Here is a 21607-nt window from a genome sequence, read left to right on the forward strand (position 1 = left end):
GAAATAAGGCGTGGTTTCAGTAACTGCAGTTAGTGTTGAAGCAGCAATGTCAGGGAGATGCTGTGTGTATCTAGGAGAAAGCAAAAACACTTTATTTGTCTTTCCGAAAGTAATGCATTTAGAAATCTTTAAGACTACTTACAACAGAACACCCAGCTAACACAGTTACGTCGTGACGACGTAACTAGACCAGACCATATTCGTCGCAGCGACGTACCAAATAACGTTCCAGCGACGCAACTTTGTGATTCCAATATTGTCGTGGCGACATTTGGTACGTCGCTGGAACATGGTGAGAACGTCCTAACGACCAAACTGGCATGTTGTGAGGACATTACTAAAAAACACCACACAACGACGTACCATATAACCCAGCAACAACTCTTTGTGATTCCCATATTCATGTGGCGACGTTAGCGCAGTGGAACGTTGCTGTAACTTAGCGAGTACGTCCCAACGACCAAACTGGCACATTATGAGGACGTGACAGTACCGGATCATATCATGATTTCTTGCAAAAATTTAGAACATATTTCAGGGGGCAGCCAAGATGGCGCAGTGATAAGGCGTTTTTGGAGGTACGGCAACATGATTTCTTGCAAAATTTTTGAATGTAGTGCATATTTTTCCCCCCGAATATAAAGTGAATAATTTTTGAATTCGTTACAAGAACTGAGAAAGACGATTTGAACATACAAACAGAACTTTATCGCTGTCGTTGAACAATTCTGAAAAGTTAGCTTGCAAAAGGTCTGCTAGCAAAATGTCAATCAGAAAGCAGATGTCTGCGCTGGAAGGGATGGAAGTGGACCACGCTAAAGAAAAGCGAAAAAATTGAGGACACTCATTCATACGCCTGTAAAGCTGGAGGAAGATGTGAATCTTCTCCTAGTACACCAAGTAAGACACCTGCACCAAAAAAAAAAAAAAAACAAGAATGTTGAACCAGCCGCGGCTTCAGAGCCAAGCTTAATGGAAGTCCAGAACAACATTATACAGATTCTTTCAGAAAAAATCAACAACCGAGCAGACCACCTGGAAATAATGATAAAGAACAACTCCAAAGAAATTGATAGCATCTGTGAAAGTTTAAACTCAATTCATTCTGATGTTATGGGTCTGAAAAAAGAAAACGAAAGTCTGAAAAAAGAAAAAATGGAACTGAAGAAAAAAGCTGCTGAACTGGAACAGCAGATAAACGACCAGGAACGATACAGCCGCAGGTGGTGCCTGCGACTTCATGGGGTGGCTGAAAACCTCCTCGGAAAAGGTGAAAGAGAGAGTGAAGGAGGTCTGCAGAGCCGTGGTCCCAGAGGAGCAGAAGAACGAAGTGACGGCGGCGGTGGACATCGCACACCGACTCGGCCGACTCAGAGCTGGGGAGGATCAGCGGCGGAATCCACGGCCGATCATCATCAGATTTACTTCAAGAACGGCGAGGGATCTCATTTGGAAACACGCCAGGCAGAGTCCCTTTCTGCAAACTCAAGGATTACGCTTCAAGGGAGATCTCACAGCCGCAGACATGGAAGCAAGGAGTCGACTGTGGCCCGCGGTGGACCAAGCCAGAAAAGAAGGCAAAGCTGCTTATTTCAGCGGGCGAGAGCATTCATCGATGGCAGAGAAATACGTCCAACCTAGATGTACTGTATAACAGGTAGTTAGTTCTGAAAATGTTTACATTTTGTTCATAAAGTTTTTCAGCTTTATCCTTTTATCGTGATAAAGGAAAGTTTTATGGGGACTTTAGAGTTTGATAAATAATTCCAAAGTGTAATAGGTTTATTTAACCCAAATGTGAAAAGAGGATGGTTTATGCAAAAGTTCCATTTAGTTATGCAAGAAACCTGTTGCCTATAGAAAACACTAAAGTTAAACTAGTACTTTTGTCTTTTTTTCTTTCTTGATGTCTCTTTATGTTTGTTCTGTCAGTGCCAGAGGTTTAAGAGATTTACTTAGAAGGAAAGCTTTTTTTGTACTGCAGAGCTAAAAATGCAGACTTTTATTTTACTCAAGAAACTCATGCATGTGCAGAAGATGAATCTTTTTGGAAGAACCAATGGGGGAGTGAAATATGGTTTTCGAATGGAAATAATCGATCAGCAGGTGTGGCTATTTTAAAAGGAAACTTTAAGGGTCAAATTCTACATAGTGAAAAAGACGTTTCAGGAAGATTAATTATTTTAGTATGTGAATTGGAGCAGAAACAATTCATAATGGTTAATATTTATGCCACCAACGACAAAAAATAAAAAAAAATGTGGAGGCAAGAATTTGTCAACTTAATTTGAAATTTTCAGAAGCTAAGGTTTTATGGGGAGGTGATTTTAATACAGTATTTGATGATAACTTGGATAGATGGCCTCCAAAACCTGCAAACATAAATTGTGAACTTAAAAATACATGTTTGCGTCTAGGACTTATGGATATTTGGCGTGAAAGGAACAAATCGCAGAGAATGTATACTTGGAGCAATAGAAGTCTGTCTTTGCAGTCACGCATAGATTTTTGGCTCATCTCCAATGACCTTGAAGATAAGGTCAAAGATGTGACGATAGAACCAGCCGTATTAACTGACCATAAACTTATACTTATTAAAATTTACTTGAGCAATTGTTTTTCTCAGAATAATACTTCCAGTTACTGGAAACTTAATAATTCATTACTTAACAACTTAGATTTTAAACTAGAAATTAGTAGGATCATTGAAAAATTTTGGAAACAAGCTTGTAATTCTGGTAACTATGGACAAAATTGGGAACTAACAAAATTTGAAATTCGCAAGATGGCTATTAAAAAAGGGAAGTATTTAGCAAAGAAAAGAAGAGAAAATGAATCACAAGTCATTAAAGCAATATTAAACTTACAAATAAAATCTAACGGCAATCTAAATGAACATGAGAAAGAAAATCTGATTTTATTACAAAGTAAACTAGATGACATATACAAAGAAAAAACTAAAGGTGCTTTTGTTAGATCCAGATGTAAATGGATTGAAAAAGGAGAGAAAAATACAAAGTATTTTTTGGATTAGAAAGGAGAAATGCTGAATATAATACAATAACTAATTTGTCAGTCAGTGGAAGTATTACCAATAATCTTAAAATAATCTCAAAATATGTTGCTAGCTTTTATGAGGACTTTTACTCATCCGCTTCCACTGGTTCTGGCATAGATTCTTTTTTAAATAACATCTCCACAAATGCTAGGAAAATAAATGAAGAATTTAGAGAGATTTGTGATGGAAGAATTTCCTTACCTGAACTGGTGGAATGTGTTAAACTTTTAAAAGACAATAAAACACCCGGGAATGACGGCTTAACAGGAGAATTTTATAAAGTATTTAATGACAAACTCTCTCCTTTCCTGCTATCTGTGTTTGAAGAAGCCATTGAAAAAGGTGAACTTCCTCCGACTATGAAACAGGGTGTGATTACTTTAATTCCCAAACCAAATAAGAATAAATTACACATTGAAAACTGGAGACCCATTAGTTTACTTAACAATGATGCAAAGTTATTTGCTTTAATTTTTGCCAAAAGACTTAAACATAGCCTATACCAAATTATAGATGAAGAACAATCTGGCTTTATGCCCAAAAGAGACATAAGCAATAACATACGTTTCATTTTAGACATGATAGATTACAGTGACCTTCTTCCGAATGATAGCTTCATACTATTCATTGACTTTTATAAAGCCTTCGACACCATCGAGCATAACTTTATATTAAAATCTATTTCCTTTTTTGGTTTTGGTAACTATTTTCATAAGGCAATTCAAACCTTATATAATGGGTGTTCTAGTTCTGTTAAACTGAAAACAGGCACATCAGAAAGATTTAGTATATCACATGGTATTAGACAAGGCTGCCCGGTGTCTCCATTTTTGTTTCTCTTAGTTGCTCAGACAATGGCTACACACATAAAAATGTCTCCCTTTTCAGGAATTAATGCTGTTGGTAAAAAGTTTAAAATTTGCCAACTTGCAGACGACACAGCCATCTTTTTAAGTGACCGAAACCAAATTGGGACTGCAGTAAATAGTATCAAAACATTTTAGTGATGTATCAGGGTTGGTAATGAACATTAATAAATCAGTTTTGTTCTGGCCAGTTTTGATGGAATACCAATTCATGAAAAAGTGACATATCTTGGAATTGTAATTTGTAAAAATAAAGAGGAACGACATAAGTTAAATATTGATCAAATTGTTAAAAAAATACAATCTAAACTAAATTCATGGTTAATGAGAGACTTGTCTCTATTTGGCAGGGTCTTAATATCAAAGGCAGAAGGTATATCACGCTCTGTATATGTTGCCTTATCGCTGGATATCCCAAAAAATACAATTAAAAAATTGGATAAAATACTGTATGATTATATCTGGAGGAAAAAAAAAAACAACCCATTATCTCAAAAAAGATGTTATCACAGGATGTAGAGACCAAGGTGGTCTGGAGGTGCTTGATTTTCATACTATAAATAACACTTTTAAAATAAAATGGATTATAGAATTCTTGAAAAGCCCTGACAGCATCTGGAATGCTTTTCCATCATATTTGTTCAATACTCTTGGTGGCATACATTTTCTACTGAAATGTAATTTTTCTATTGATAAAAATTCCCTTGAAATTAGCTGACTTCCATAAACAAGCCCTTCTATCTTGGATATTGATCTATAAACATAACTTTAGTCCACATAGATACTTTATCTGGAATAACAAAGAAATACTTTATAAAAAAAAAGTCTCTGTTTTGTCGGCCATGGTTTGATAGAGGAATTCTGTTGGTAGGACAGTTACTGAACAAAGATGGTTTTCTCATGTCATATTCAGAATTTCTTCAGAACTTTAACTTCCCAGTGACACCAAAAGAATACGCAGTTGTATTTGATGCAATACCTACAGGTTCACTTCAAATTCTAAAACACATATCATTCACAGATATTAGTGCTGAATTTAATAGAATTTTTATTGGAGATACAGACATTACAAAGAAGAATACACCAATTAATATATTAGAAATCAAATTTTGTGCTCGGTTCCACCTGCTGCAAAGTTTTTTTTGGTATTCAACCATGGGTGATTTAAATTGGGAAAAGGCTAATACTACTATTTATAAATACTGTATTAATAATAAAATAAGTTTCATTTAAAATTTTACATCAAATTTATCCTGCTAAAGATACGCTAAGAAGATTTAAAATAAACATAGAAGAGTCCTGTGTCCTTTGCCAATCAAATAGGGAGACTATTTTTCCTTTATTTTATCACTGTATGTACACAAAAAATTTGAAAAAAATTTGGTCTGATTTGGAAGAATTTATAATCACAAAATTAAATGTAAACATCAGAATCAATATTTTTGATGTCATGTTATACTTTGATTTATGTGGTTTGTCCAAAAATTTAATTTTTGTTATTCAACTGTTTATTATCTTCGGAAAATACCATATTCACAAATGTAAATGGTCTAATTCACAACCTTGCTTTAATGTATTTCATCTGGACTTTAAATCATATTACAAAACAACAGAAAACATGCAAAACATGAAGGCTAAAAGAACGTTTCATCTCCTGAAGGAACTGAATAATCTTTAATTTTCCCCTTCTATATATTAATTAATATGTTATTATCCTCTGGTCTGTACATGTCATTTTTTGTTGTGCAGGTTGCACAGTATTTGTAGTGTTCTCTGTACCTATTGTCCTGTGCATTGTTCATAATAAAGTTCGTTAAAATTAAAAAAAAAGAAAAAAAAAAGATTGCTGAAGAGTGTTGAACCTTCTTCTCCTGTGTTCTACTGTACAGACGTGAATTTACTTTTCCTTCAGCCTGAGGTTTATTCATCACACTTTTTGGTGTGAAAGGGCTTTTACATTTGCTATAAATAGAACTTCTTATATTAAAAACAATCAAGCCCTGCTCATATTTAAAAAGCAACGCAAAAGTAACGCAAAAGTAATGTAACACATTACTTTCCATAAAAAGTAACTAAGTAACGTATTTAATTACTTTTTTAGGGAGTAACGCAATATTGTAAGGCATTACTTTTAAAAGTAACTTTCCCCAACACTGGCTGTAATGACCATTAATGTCTTTTAAATTACATGTTTCATAGGCTATAGGTTGTGAAATCAAACATTTCTCGTTTTTTTTTTTTTTTTTTTTTTTTTTCGTGTACCAGCATAGCATACAGCTACCCGATTAGGCTGCTAGGTTAGTTTTTATATATATATATATATATATATATATATATATATATATATATATATATATATATATATATATATATATATGTATATATATATATATATATATATATATATATATATATGTATATATACTGTATATATATATATATATGTATGTATATGTGTATATGTATATGTATGTATATATATGTATGTATGTATATATATATGTATGTGTGTGTGTGTGTAAATTTACATTGTTAATCTAAATTATATAATATCGCAATTGCTTGTGCAGAACCGTGTTATTGTTGTATTATATACAGTACTATATTATTATTTTGTGTAAAACGAATATTATATTAATTTTACACAAAGTATGTCAGTATGCCCATTATATTTATACCATTAAGTATAGTAAGTAAATAATGGTTGTTTGTGCACTGAAAGTAACTAAAAATACAGCTAAATAGTTTATAATTGTTATATAATTATTACTTGCAATTATAATATAATAATTGTACAGAAATTTATGCACAATATCAATGTAAGACATTTATACATTTTTCAAAATGCATAACATTTCAAAGAATCTTTACAGAAAGACATACTGTTGTGTCTATATGGTCAAAAACACCCTCACTGTTTTAATAGTTGGTGCTAAATGCTTTAGTCTTCATACATACAGCAAGCAAGCCACAGGCAACAGTGGTAAATAAAGAAAAATCTGCAAGATGCCGAGACTGGAGTTAAAAAACCTTTGGAGAAACCAGACTAACCGTCGGCAGATAAAAACACTAACGCAGATGTGGTGTTTACAATTTAACGTACCTTAAATCGCCTAAGATATAAACGGATTAACTTTTTTCTTAATATCCTCTTTTTTTCTCTAACAGATGTCTTTTGTACATAGGCTGTAGCTCCTCAAAAGTTGAACAAAATAAAACAAGTGAAAGCATTGTTTTAAATTACTTTTCAAATGTAATAATTTCCTTCATTTAAATAGTGTGAGAGCAGCAATGTGATCCTTCCTTTTTCAAACCAACTCTATACCCCCTTCTACCTTTTCTACCAGTCCTACGTTATACCAAAGAAAAGTTCAACAACTGCAACAGATTGGTTAAGTAACATGTTAATATTATCCACAGTCTATTTTAAGTACTTTTGTTAGTATTTACACCCTGTGATGATGGTATCTTTCCTTAATGATCTGAAATGTCTGCTAGCAAATATTACGCTAGCGTAGAAACATAATTATAGCATACTAGATTTGAGCTCTTATTAATGAAAGTTTGGACTTTTAATGACATCTTATGCGTAAAGGAGCGATTTTGATAGCTTTGTAAATGTTTTTGCTGATAATTTGTCAATAGATAAATGAAATTAAGCTAATTAATTTAACCTAAAAGTCTGCACTGTAGAGTCTATCAGTGACGTCACTTGCATGCGGTCTTAAATGGGCTGAAACTATTTCAAACCACTGTGTTTTCAAACACGTTTTGATTTTTCATTGAAACAAATATTGATAAAAATTTGTACTGTGATTTCAGGAGTGATCCGAGACTCTAAAACAGAGGGGAAGTTCCAAGAAAATTTCTAATGGAAGCAACCAACAAAGATAATCTATTAAAAAAAAGTAAGAGAAATAAATTAAAAAAATATAAAAGACATAAATTTTAGCCATAAAAAAGACATTTTTACAATATATCATCATGGATCTGTAAAATATAAAAATGTGAATTCTGGCATCTTAAGATTTTTTTGTATGTTTTCAATATTAATATTTTTATTTTCTGCATTTCCCCTATTCTCTAGTTTGTTTATTTCTAATAAGGAGCTGTCAAAAATATGTAACTTTCTGTTTTGTTGCTACAGTGTGTTTTTGAGTTTGAGCTCCATCAAGTTAAATGTTTATCGTCTATTTTTTATCTTAAAATCTGTTTTATACACCATCATTTTCATTTCTATAATGTGTGGATATATCCTCTATCATATTCTACAACAAAAACAATCAGAGCGCCTTGTTATCACTAGTTTTATTTTGATTTCCAGAGTCTGCTGTTAGCTTATAGCCCGTTAGGTTGCCGCTACTCTCGCTTACATTGTTAATACTCTATTCACACACATTACCATTGTTTTACTCACTGTTCCTTGCATTAATGGCGGATGTGTGTCTACTTTTGAGTGCAGCTCGAGCTGGAGGCTGTGGAGAAGCAGATCCGTGACCTCGTTGAGAAGCAGGCTCAGCTGAGAGAGCGGAGAGCCGTGCTGGAAACATACAGGGGTTGACGCTCATAAGTCCGGGGTAAGTATACAGCACGCTGCTAACTCTCCCACCACCTCCACCCCGTGTGTTTTTCTGCACAGGCCCGGTGTACCCAGGACGCAGTAGTAGTAGTAGTAGGCTATATACATTCTATTGTCACTATTTCAAACTGGACTTTCATTTTGACGGGTTGCCCTGTGTATGTGATATGACGCTAGTTTTACTCAAATCTTCTGTAAAATGCTCATGAAGTGATTCTAAGAGCAGTTCTTGAGATGTTCTTCATGTGTTTACATCCTCATTTAGTGAGACGGCAGACGCTGAAATCACCGCAAACGTCACACGCGCTTCCGTGTGTGTGTGTGTGTGTAAACCGTGCATCTGCGCAATGCATTGACAGAGACAGGCAGAACATGCAGGATTCATATTTAAATTGACTTGTGAGGCTTTCTATTTACAGATACTAGTCCATATCGTGATTTGATTTAAGTGTAATGACCTACTTTTGGTTAATTAATTCAAAATTTGAGAAATTCCGTGACATTCCGCATTAAACTGTGAATTCTGTTTTTATGACTGGATAAAGACTTCACTGCGTAATTTTCCCGCTTATTATGCGGCCACTTGCCTGATGTGAACATAATATCTTACATACCTTACAACTTATCTTACATTACATACCACTGGTGAAAGGACCAGTGTAATGCAAATATATCTGAAAGGTCTGCACGAGGATATCATCACCTTCTCGCAAGACCAGTCCACTGAACTATATATGTTCTATATTACAGATCAGTGGACCAGTCAGATCTCGCTAGACACATCGGATCTCCCGAGATCTCCCGGGCCCATTGATAAAGCGCTAATTGTCAGAGATTTTAACATTCACGTTGATAATACACATGATGCATTAGGACATGTATTTACTGACCAAATAAACTGTTTTGGAGTCAAGCAAAATGTCACCGGGCCCACTCCTCATTTTAATCATACGCTAGATTTAATTATATCGCATGGAATCGATCTTACTGATATAGATATCATACCTCAAAGTGATGATGTTACTGACCATTTTCTTGTATCGTGCATGCTGCGTATTACTGATATTAACTATATTACCAAAATGAGCTGTAGAGGCCAAAATGAGCATTGTGAATGTTAGAGCCTCATGTTACATTTATAACAATCATTGTTAATGTTTGAATTGTATTTCAGGGCAATTTGTGAAGACAGTCGAGATAATCAAGAGATGTGACAAACTGTACAGAAGTCAGTTCCAGATCCACCCTCCACACCAGAACTCTCTCTCATATGGATTGCTGTCTACTAGCATATTGTGTTCTCTTCAGACTTCGGTGGATGCAGATATTACTCAGGGACATGAAATTGCAAGAGCAGAGAAAGTAAGAATAACAAAAAATACAAAAAATTAAAGAAAATAACTTAAACATCATAAACATATACATATTTATATATCATATACACTGTTTTTTTTTTTTTTTTTTTCATTTCCAAAGCACCTAAAACCCAATTCACACCGCCATACTCCAACAGGGTAAACACAGTTCAAACAAAACAAAATAAGCATGTTTTTTTAAAATCGTTTTTGTGGCAGTGTGAACTGGCCATAATGCTATAGGTGTGAGATTCATTAAACTTGATTTGCTATAATACATCTGTTCATAATATATTGCATATGATTTTCAGTTAATTATTTGTAGTGGTTTGGTTAAGGGTGTTGTATTATTGTGGGAGCATGTGATTGGTTGATGAATTGTGTGCATGGTTAATGATGGCTCTTAAAATATTTAAATGCAATGTGCTGAGCGCCTACTAAGACTTGCATGTTTGTGCATAATGTTTTGACCCTGGATGCTTACAGAAGGGTATAGATATTTAAATATATGGAAATGTATTTATTATTAATATATCTCAATCTATGTGCTTCTTTATGGGCTGAATGCTTTCATTCATATTTCGCTGTATATCCTATACAGCAAAATGTGCTGTATATCCTATACAGCAAAATATTTATTAATAATTTGGGTGTATTACTGGTCATATTTGTTTGTTAATAAATGAACTGAATTCACTTCGAGTCTGTACTCATCATTCACAGCTGCTGAAACAGCCTTTAAATTAGTTTGGGCACATGAGGACATAAATTAGGTTAAAACTACTGCATGTGCGCCCATAAAAAATAAATAATTATAAAAAATTACCAACTGATTACCAGCACAACACTACGTTGCCACAACGTCGCAGTTACTTACAGGCAACGTCACAAAGTTACGTTTGTGGCGACGTATCGCAAGCCGTTTTAGCATTTAAAACTTGGTTTGACTATCTATAAATATAATTTCGGATAGTCACAATTGTAATTCGGATAGTCCTAATTATAATTCGACTAGTCACAATGACAAATAGAAACGCTACTGGCCCTGGCACGCACTAGCACGCCCGCTTTAAGCCGACAGTGGAAAACGCGGCTAATGGGATATTAGTTAAACGTGTTCAGTTGAACCCTCTTGGTAAAACAAAAACAGACGATTATATTCAAAACATATTTAGACTAGACGATTATATTCAAGAATAATACGATATGCATGTGCTAAAACAGGCTTGACGTGTTGGCTGTGTTGTAATGGAGCAACCGTTGTTATGTTATCTTGTGAAGCATTAGGCGTTAGGATTCGTGTGTTCCTGAAACCAAATAATTTTCTTTGGTCTTGCTTGTTTTATGAGCAAACCCTTGTTTGCCAAACTAGTATTAAGTGATATTGTCTGCATTTTTAACGTTAAAGAGGTTAATGAACTCTTTCACCATTGTTTGGAGGTTTTTCTCTCTCTCCTGCAGTTGCCACGTCCCAGTTTTCTTAGTCACTCAGTTCCCATGCAGTTCACCACACCTTTAATTATTTAGCCTTAATTAGCCACAGACTTTATTAGGCAGCACCTGAATACATAGCCTCATCCTTTTTGTTCATGGAGAGGAATCCTAGTGTGTTGCTGCTGGAAATGCTGTGTCTTCTGCCTTGTGTGCGTTACTGAACTATGTAAGTTCCATATGTTTCTACTGTTAGATTGAACAGTTTAACTTGGCTTATATTGTTCGTGTGGCTTACTGTGGTAATTGTAAGAATACGTGCATTTGAGTATTTATAGGCATGACCAGTTCATTAATTACTGGGCAGAGAAAATGTATGTATTGACTTTGTTTGTAGGCTACCTAGCTAATTTCCTGCAATCTAAGTTCTTAAACCTTTCAATATTCAAATGAATTGTGGCCCTTGTATTGTGGCATTATGTAGCTAATTGTATCCCATATCCTTTTTTTCCTCCTAGAAACCCACACACGCGCACAGACATTCACATATACATACTTAATAAAGAAAGAAGCTGTGTAATTGAAGTGACTGGACTGGACTGTTCTTACCGACACCTCCACTGGTCTCAAGCCAGCCACTTGCATATCCCTCTGAAAAGTCCTTTAGAACCATCTATTATTGTAATAATGCAGTGTTAGGGAGCAACTAGTTACATATAGCTAAATTATGTAATTTGATTACAAAATAAATGTATTGTAATCAGTTACTGAGAAAAAAATATAATTAAATCGCAGTTAATTATGAAAATGTTAACGATTACAGAGATTCAGGTTACATCTGAGTATTTTTTTCACACACATGCAGATTTAATTGATATACTTCATAAACTGCATTGACTGCTCTAAAATATGAGAAACAGATGTTTCCGGAGTTAAGGACACACGCTTATTTCCTATTTGGGTGATGTATATTTATTTATTAAGTTGAACTGTTTAACCAACCCGTTGTTAGATGCCGGGGGGCTTTCCCCTTCATAGCTATGCAAAAAACTTGATTTCAAAACAGTACCATAGCTATTAAACTATCTTGTTGTGTTTTTAAATATGTATTTAATCTCAGAACAATCTCCGAGCAAATCTGATTTAGTGGTGGTTGTGCTTTAAAATGAAATTATTACCATCCTAATTTAACTAATGAAGGATTTTGAAAGTGACAGTCATTAGTTGTTGAGTCCTACTATAATGTTAACCCCTGACCGGTTTACATGTTTCAAAAGATTAACGGTTGAAAAACATTACATATTTAGAAAAGTCTTAAAACATGTAATCAAATGTAATCAGTCACATTACTTTTTTTTTTAAAGAAATTGAAATAGTTACACTACCTTTTAGATTTTAAATATGGTAATTTGTTATCTTTAACCTATTACAATTCCATAGTAACCTTCCCAAAACTGAGCGTAAAATAATTTCATCAGGGTCTCACCTACAGCTAAATGTTAAAACAAAACTTAAGGACCTTGTGGGCAGTTTGTGAGGAATGTCTGTGAAAACTTTTTGAGTGTTTGAAAGAATGTTTTAGCTTAAATATGTGATTTTACTACAGACTATAAGCATTCTAACTAAGAAACATAACACTATGTTTTTTATCTTATTTATTTTTTTTAACTTCCAACAAAAACCGGTTGTTCGCATTTAAAAAGTCATAAAAATGTTTATTATGTTTTGAAAAGATAGTAAGATATGATATATAAATTAAGTCTTTTTTTAATTAATATCAACCACAATGCATTTATGAGGTTATGTTTCTTCTGCTTCATGTACTCATCAGTCACTGTATACATATTCAAGAGAAAGGCATAAACTCTATTGTTTTTAACAGTCTAAAACTTTTAGTCTGTCATTAAAAATATCTTAAAGAGGGAAGTCTTTTCACGCATCTATTTTTCATTTGTCTCAGGACTCTTACTAAAAACATTTGAGTGTGGACATGAATCCTACATGAAAGCTAAAAAATAAATACTTTTTTAAAACAATTTTTTTAAAAACAGCTGTATCAGTAAGATATTTGTCATCACAATCAATTATTTGATCAAATCTTAGTAAATTAAATCTATAAAGACCCAACTGTTTTTTATTTTAATAAAATAAAACATTATAGTGTGAAAAAATAAATATGTTGCATTTAAACAGCATGGTTAACAACACCATTAGTAAAGTGAGAAAGAAAGTCTAATCTTTTAGTTTGTATGTTTGTGTGTACAGTATGTTTGCACTTGTATGTCTGTGTTGTTGTTAACGTTTGTATGCTTGTTTGTCATTTTTAGTTTGTATGTTTGCATTTGTATGCTTGTGTTTGTGGTTTATGTTTGTTTGTACAGTATGTTTATGTTTGTTTTTGTGACTTGTTTGTTTGTATATTTGTGTACTTGTTTGAGTTCGGGTGTATATTTGTGTTTGTTTTTTAAGTTTTAGTCGGTATGTTTGTGTTGTTTGTGTGCTTGTTCAAGTTTTCTGTATGTTTACGTTTGTGTGTGTGTGTGTGTGATTGTGATTTGTAGTGCTTGTGTTTGTGTACTTGTTTGCATTTGCAGTCTATGTTTGTATTGAGGCTTGAAAAATGTCAAGTCAAGTCATCTTTATTTATATAGCGCTTTAAAACAAAAAAGATTGCGTCAAAGCAACTGAACAACATTAATTAGGAAAACAGTGTGTCAATAATGCAAAATGACAGTTAAAGGCACTTCATCATTGAATTTAGTGATGTCATCATCCAGCTCAGTTCAGTTTAAATGGTATCTGTGCAATAATTTGCAATCAAGTCAACGATATCACTGTAAATGAAGTGTCCCCAACTAAGCAAGCCAGAGGCGACAGCGGCAAGGAACCAAAAACTCCATCAGCGACAGAATGGAGAAAAAAAACCTTGGGAGAAACCAGGCTCAGTTGGGGGGCCAGTTCTCCTCTGGCCAGACGAAACCAGCAGTTCAATTCCAGGCTGCAGCAAAGTCAGATTGTGCAGAAGAATCATCTGTTTCCTGTGGACTTGTCCCGGTGGTCGTCTGAGACAAGGTCTTTACAGGAGATCTGTCTCTGGGGCTCTAGTTGTCCTGGTCTCCGCTGTCTTTCAGGGCTGTAGAGGTCCTTTACATACTGGATCCGGGTGACTGCAGTGACCCTCTGACTTGGATACAGACTGGATCTGGTGGCTACGGTGACCTCGGAATAAGAGAGAAACAGACTAATATTAGCGTAGATGCCATTCTTTCTAAGGATGTAGCAAGTACATCGGGTGTTATGGGAAGTGTTCCCGGTTCCGGTTTACCTAATTAATGCAGCCTAAAAATCCTTTAACGGATTTGGATATTAGAAGTGTATTAGTATGTTATGTGTAAGCCAGGTTAAAGAGATGGGTCTTTAATCTAGATTTAAACTGCAAGAGTGTGTCTGACTCCCGAACAATGTTAGGTAGGTTATTCCAGAGTTTGGGCGCTAAATAGGAGAAGGATCTGCTGCCCGCAGTTGACTTTGATATTCTAGGTATTATTAAATTGCCAGAGTTTTGAGAACGGAGCGGACGTGGAGGACTATAATGTAACAAGAGCTCGTTCAAATACTGAGGTGCTAAACCATTCAGGGCTTTATAAGTAATAAGCAAGATTTTAAAATCTATACAATGTTTGATAGGGAGCCAGTGCAGTGTTGACAGGACCGGGCTAATATGATCATACTTCCTGGTTCTAATAAGAACTCTAGCTGCTGCATTTTGGGACTAACTGGAGTTTGTTTACTAAGCGTGCAGAACAACCACCCAATAGAGCTTTACAATAGTCTAACCTTGAGGTCATAAACACATGGATTAACATTTTTGCTTTTGACATTGAGAGCATAGGCCATAATTAAGATATGTTTTTGAGATGGAAAAATGCAGTTTTACAAATGCTAGAAACATGGCTTTCTAAGGAAAGGTTGCTATCAGATAGAACACCTAGGTTCCTAACTGATGACGAAGAATTGACAGAGCAGCAATCAAGGCTTAGACAGCGTTCTAGGTCATTACATGCAGAGCTTTTAGGCCCTATAATTAACACCTCTGTTTTTTCAGAATTTAGCAGTAAGAAATTACTCGTCATCCAGTTTTTTATATCGACTATGCATTGCATTAGTTTTACAAATTGGTATGTTTCGCCGGCCTGCGAAGAAATATAGAGTTGAGTATCATCAGCATAACAGTGAAAGCTAACACCGTGTTTCCTGATGATATCTCCCAAGGGTAACATGTAAAGCGGGAAGAGTAACGGCCCTAGTACTGAGCCTTGTGGTACTCCATACTGCACTTGTGAACAATATGATACCTCTTCATTCACTGCTACGAATTGATGGCGGTCATATAAGTACGATTTAAAACCATGCTAATGCACTTCCATTAATGCCAACAAAGTGTTCTAATCTATTCAAAAGAATAGTGTGGTCAATAGTGTCGAACGCAGCACTAAGATCCAATAGCACTAATAGAGAGATACAACCACGATCAGATGATAAGAGCAGGTCATTTGTAACTCTAAGGAGAGCAGTCTCAGTACTATGATACTTGTGTGAATAAAAATAATAAATGTAACTAAAATAAACTAAATTAACTCAAATTAAACATTTTCCTACAGCATAGACTGTCTTGTTAAAAACAATCATAGATCTCACATACTTTTGACCAGTAAATGAACTTTCAGCTAACCTCACGCTCACAGGTCTACATCATAAATAGTTTAAATTGTCACCCTTTGATCACTGAACGCAAAATGTTGAGCTTTAGCTGATCCGCAGCACCACCATTTACAATGGCAGACCCCCTCAAAACTAATTAGTTTACAATTGGGTTGCAAACCCCGAAAACCTTTAGATGTTTTACAATCTTTCTAAATACCTTTCGCTGATATGGTCGTACCAGTAATCACACAGTCCCAGACACCCGATGCCGTTCGATGCACTACAGGTGTACAAAACAGATGGCTTTTATGACCCTCATCAATCAAATTTTTCGAGACAAGGTGCACTATATTCTCTCTAACACCTAAGCAGTCCTCAAACATTTATAGTGCAATATTAATTATAGTATTTATTTTATTTATTTATTTATTTATTTATTCATTCATTCATTCATTCATTTGTTAATGTATTTAGTTTTAATTTTGAAAATATACCTACATTTTAAAACTTGCTTTTTCATTGAGAAGTCAGATAAATGTGTGTGCTGATAACATGGTCTTTGTTTTTGTTATGGACTGTCTGTCTGTGTATACTGGGGGCTAGTGCACAGTATTTCAACCCATTACAAACAGCTCAGAAGCATCTGTAAATTAATGATCAGTGAATCCATCATGTGCAATCAAATAGTTTTTTCTCTATCATCATTTTCATCCTTAAGACTTCATACAGTAAAATAATCAAAAAGTGACTATTAAATTCTGTATTTATTACATGACTATATAGACTACACTACAGCATGACACACACTGCCATCGTATGTAACCATTTTGCAGTTTTTATATCTTACACACACACACATATAAAGTCAAATTAGGGCTTCATAATAAATATTAAAGCTGCAGTCTGTAACTTTTGGGGCTCGTGTCTGGCGGAAAATTCAGTAGTCGTTGAAGTGACGTCTTGGGAAAGCCCGTGGTTGGGCTCTGGCTGATGATGCGGAGTTGTGGGCTGGCTGAAGTTTCAGACGGGCACGCGAGGTCAGACTCGGAGACACGGCGTTACAAAACTTAACTCAGAACACGAAACTCTCAAACGGAAAAGAAAAGAAACTAAAGAAAAAGAAAAGAAGTAAAGTTTGACGAGACTAGGTGGTGTTTCTTCTCATCGTGGCTAAGTAGCAGCAGGCGTGCAGGCCGAAGCACGCTGGAACCGTGCTCAACGCTAACTAAAAGTGATGACAAAGCAAAGGCTAAAAGCCGGCATGACTGATAGCAAAAGCTAAACGCAAGCTAAAAGCTTAAAAAGCAAAGGCTAAAAGCTAAAGCAAAAGCTAAAAGCAAAAATTTGATGGTGTCCTGAGTATTTAAACTGGCCTTTTGGCCACACCTCAAATGTTGTCTTGACCAATTAGATATCGTCTTTTCTCGGTGTGTTGCGATGTTTGTCCCACCCATTCATAAATCATATGTTATCTTATCAAGCACGTGGTCCGAATTTTCCTGCTCTTGCAGGGTATAATTTGGACATGATTCCTATAATGAGAATATGATACATTTGACAAATAACTGATGGTCAGAAACGTTTTCAAGCAAGAAGATTCGAACACACACATACTAAACATGAATATGATCCCTTCAGCTATTCAAGAGTTATTTAAAAAGACATACACAATAAGTGATTAGAAACATTAAAGTCAAATGTGTGGGTTACATGAATGATATGGAGTTAAGCAATGGACTGATTTCCATTTAGAAGTCTTTTTTGAGGTAATTTTGGTGCATATATGCATTGGAAGGCATTCTCTGTGCCATTCTGTGGAGTAAGGATATGTCCTGTGAAGACCAGAGAGGTTAACAGGTCTCCTTAGGAATTTCAGTCTGGTTTCCTTCTAGGTGGGGGAAGTCAATCCAAAGAGCTTGTGATCATGATTACTATCATGGGTTTACATGTGATGGTCACACTGTGCATCTCTTTGACCATCAATCTGGATTACTTGCCCCAAATTTGACAATCTCTTCTCCGAACTGAAATTGTCAATAATTGTTCTAATGGTGTTAATGTTGAAAGCTGTTCTCTGAAAGAGTTGGTTGGTTATCAGACTGTGGTGCTAGGAGCTGATTTACAACATCCTGCCTTTCTGTGGAATTCGGCTCATGTTTCAACCAGGCTCCCGATCAAATCTTTAATTTGTCTGGTTCAGGCCTGATACGCTACAATATTCCGATATCATGATGCTTTATCTTTATTCTGTGTCATATGAGCTCAAGTCAAACTGAAATGGCTGTTTATGTAAAACAGTTTTTAACAGATCGGATAGATGCTTCCAACCAACAGCGCAGGTGTTTCCTGGTGATACTGTCAGAATCAAACCTTTGTGCTCTTGATTGAACTGTTAAAATAACCCTATGCTTTTCTTCTCTAGATGTGCTCTGACATTTGGTGTTTAACAATAGTCTTGTTATTTTATATATTTTGCATCAAACATTTAATAATTACTTAGTATAAAACACTCTGCAAGCAAATTTGGACTTGAACTTGTAATTTCATCATGCACCATAAACACTCAAATTAGCTGTACATTTTTTTTCATAAAATTATGACTTGATTCAGTTGTGGACGTTGTTCATGTGTTCATGTTAATGTAAAATTACCCATAGAATTCACTTAAATGTGTGTAGAGAGAGAGAGAGAGAGAAAGAAAGAGAGAGTCCCATGTCAAATAAACTCAAAGTAATCTTTTCAGAATTAGATGGCAAAGCAGCACACATGCAAGAACATGGCATATAATGAGCAATATATCTTAAAAACTGAACGTAACTTTATGGAATTACATTTGCTTCTATAACAATGAACGAAACTTTATAAAACTGAACGTAACTTTATAAAACTGAACGTAACTTTTTCAGAAACTATCAAAAATGCCCCTTTACAAAAGAAGAAAAAACACAATGAAAATGAAAAAAAATGAACTCAGTCGCACAAATTTAACAGGCTCTTCAAATATGCTTCATTCTTTGTTAATGTTTTTCAAAGATTCGTTTTCGCTAATCGTGGATTCTGAATGCATTGCCACAGATTTTGCTTACGTTTCGCAGTTTTTCGTTTGGTGTTTTGACACAAACTTCTCGTGGGGACGGGCTTAACAGTCATCTACTCTGATTGGATAGTGTGCTTTTGATGGACAGGTGCTCTCTGACAGGGAAGTACAGACAACACTCAGGGGCGCGCATATTGGAAAAGCTCTCGCGGTGATTTGTATTACTAAATATGTAAATAATATTTGCCTTCTCAGTCTGTAAAGATGAGCTCTTGTCCTTCAAGGCAGCTTGAAGTAAGCTTGTGTTACTGAATGACAATAATAACCCGCAACAAACTGTTGCACACTGTAACATGAAAAACTTGTATCGATGTTATTGGTTACTTCAGTAACACAAGCTTACTTCAAGCTGCGCCTTGAAGGACAAGCGGAGGAGGAAGAGGATGCTGCTCCGTGTCTCTCCTGAGAGCTCATCTTTACAAACTGAGTCGATCAAAGGTCAAATATTATTTACATATTTAGTAATACAAGGCACGATGTATTGCATACAAATCTCCGCGAGAGCTTTCTTTTTCTTTTTCTTTTTTTTATTAATGCAGAAAACAAAAACATTAAAAAGTATAAACATACATCACATAATATCAACCTCAACAAAACAAACAAACAAAAAATAATAAAATAGAACTAAAGAAAAAGAGGGCCAAAATCTAAACAAAATTACACAATGAGATCAAAGGCAGAGCAAATTCTATATACTGAGATTACATTCAAATAGTTTTCCATTTATTTTAGGAAAACAGAGAAGACAGGTTTACAGTTGGAGAATTTGCATTTGTGAATGTGAAATTTGTTTAGAAAAAAATATTTCAATTAATAACAAAACTGATATTTTCGTTTGTGGGGTCAGAGTCATAATACCCAAATTTAATGTTTTTCATATGTACTGAGAAGCCTGGCAAAATCTTACTTGACAAACACAACAATATCATACCAAAGTTTCTGAGTGGTAGTGACATGACCAAAATAAGTTTTCAGTTTCTTCAGAACTCGAACAAAAAGAGCTTGTAAAATCAATGTCAGATTTAAATCTTTGTATAAACTTCTTTACAGGGTAGAACCTGTGTATGAGCTTAAAATAAATTTCTTTAACTTTGTCTGTGAAAAATTAATTTTTGCGGGTAGAGACCAGATTTAATCACCTCGAGAGCTTTCCAATATGCGTGCCACTGAGTGGGCGTCTGTACTTCCTGGTCAGAGAGCACCTGTCCATCAAAAGCTCACTATCCAATCAGAGTAGATCGCTGTTAAGCCCCGCCCCCACGAGAGGTTTGTGTCAAAACACCAAACGAAAAGCTGCGAATCGTAAGCGAAATCTGTGGCAATGCATTCAAAATCCACAATTAGCGAAAACGAATCTTTGAAAAACATTAACAAAGAATGAAGCATATTTAAAGAGCCTGTTAAATTTTGTGCGACTAAGTTCATTTTTTTTCATTTTCATTGTGTTTTTCTTCTTTTTGTAATGGCATATTTTTTGATAGTTTCTGAAAAAGTTACGTTCAGTTTTTATAAAGTTACGTTCATTTTTATTGAACCAAATGGTAATTCCATACTGGGGCATGTTTAGAGTTTTTGAGGGCACTAAGAAGCTGTGCTTAGGGAAATCCCATCAGTGGCAGTCCTGTTCCCCCGTGGGACCCCCGTGCTATTCATGTTGCCTATACATGCTGCTGGTACACTGTAAAAATTTGTGTAATTTAACTGTAAACATATGTAATAACTAGTTAATATATAGGTTAGCCGTTCCCATACTATTATAATAAATTGTAAAAGATCTAACCAGACATTTCATATAATTTTAGACAGCAAAGTGCTGTTAATTGTACAGTTTTTTAGAAGTAAAAAAACAATATATCATTTAAAAACTGTCAAAAACTGCAAACTGATATTCCAAGAATTCCCTGCGTGGACACTCGATATTTGAAAGTATTTTGTTTAAATAATAATTTTCCTTTAAAGTTTTTGTTATCTTAAAATCTTTTGTTTTATGGTACATCTTCTGTTGTTTAATGAATGTTTTATTGCATTATTTTAGTGTCATGTGTCATTCTAGCAACCACATCTGCTAAAATCGTGTTATATTTAGAGTGTAGCTGTGGCAAAATGGCTCCATATCATCACAGATGTGATTCTGATATGAACCCATGTCACATGGCTACTTGTATGATATTGCGTTTTTTACAAAAGTTTGACAATACACATATGTAAATAAATAGGAGTTTCTTTTAAAAACCTACTTCCTTCTGCCACTGATTTAAATCTCAGGTTGACGGTTTATCAGATGAGCCCAAGCCTGTGTTACTAAATAGAAAAAGTCACTTCAGAACTAGCAAAGGAATGTTGGTCTGCTTCACTCAAGTGAACAGCTTATTGTGTTATGTAGAGGGTTATGAGAGAGAGAGATGTACTGACCTGACACCTGGCATCTAATACAGCATTGATTCTTCTGTCCAGTCTCATATTCACAATAAAACATCAGTTTGAATGTCCACTGAAGAAAGATTTATCTTTGTTTTA

The 21607-nt window shown here is 34.8% G+C and overlaps 1 pseudogene; it reads left to right on the top strand.

Annotated features, from left to right (window-relative positions):
- The first annotated feature begins 1155 nt into the window (after positions 1-1155).
- LOC122143914 overlaps positions 1156-21607 on the top strand; it is a 102126-nt pseudogene continuing 81674 nt past the window's right edge.

Source organism: Cyprinus carpio, unplaced genomic scaffold (genome assembly GCF_018340385.1).
Source record: "Cyprinus carpio isolate SPL01 unplaced genomic scaffold, ASM1834038v1 S000006530, whole genome shotgun sequence".
Classification (NCBI taxonomy): Eukaryota; Metazoa; Chordata; class Actinopteri; order Cypriniformes; family Cyprinidae; genus Cyprinus; species Cyprinus carpio.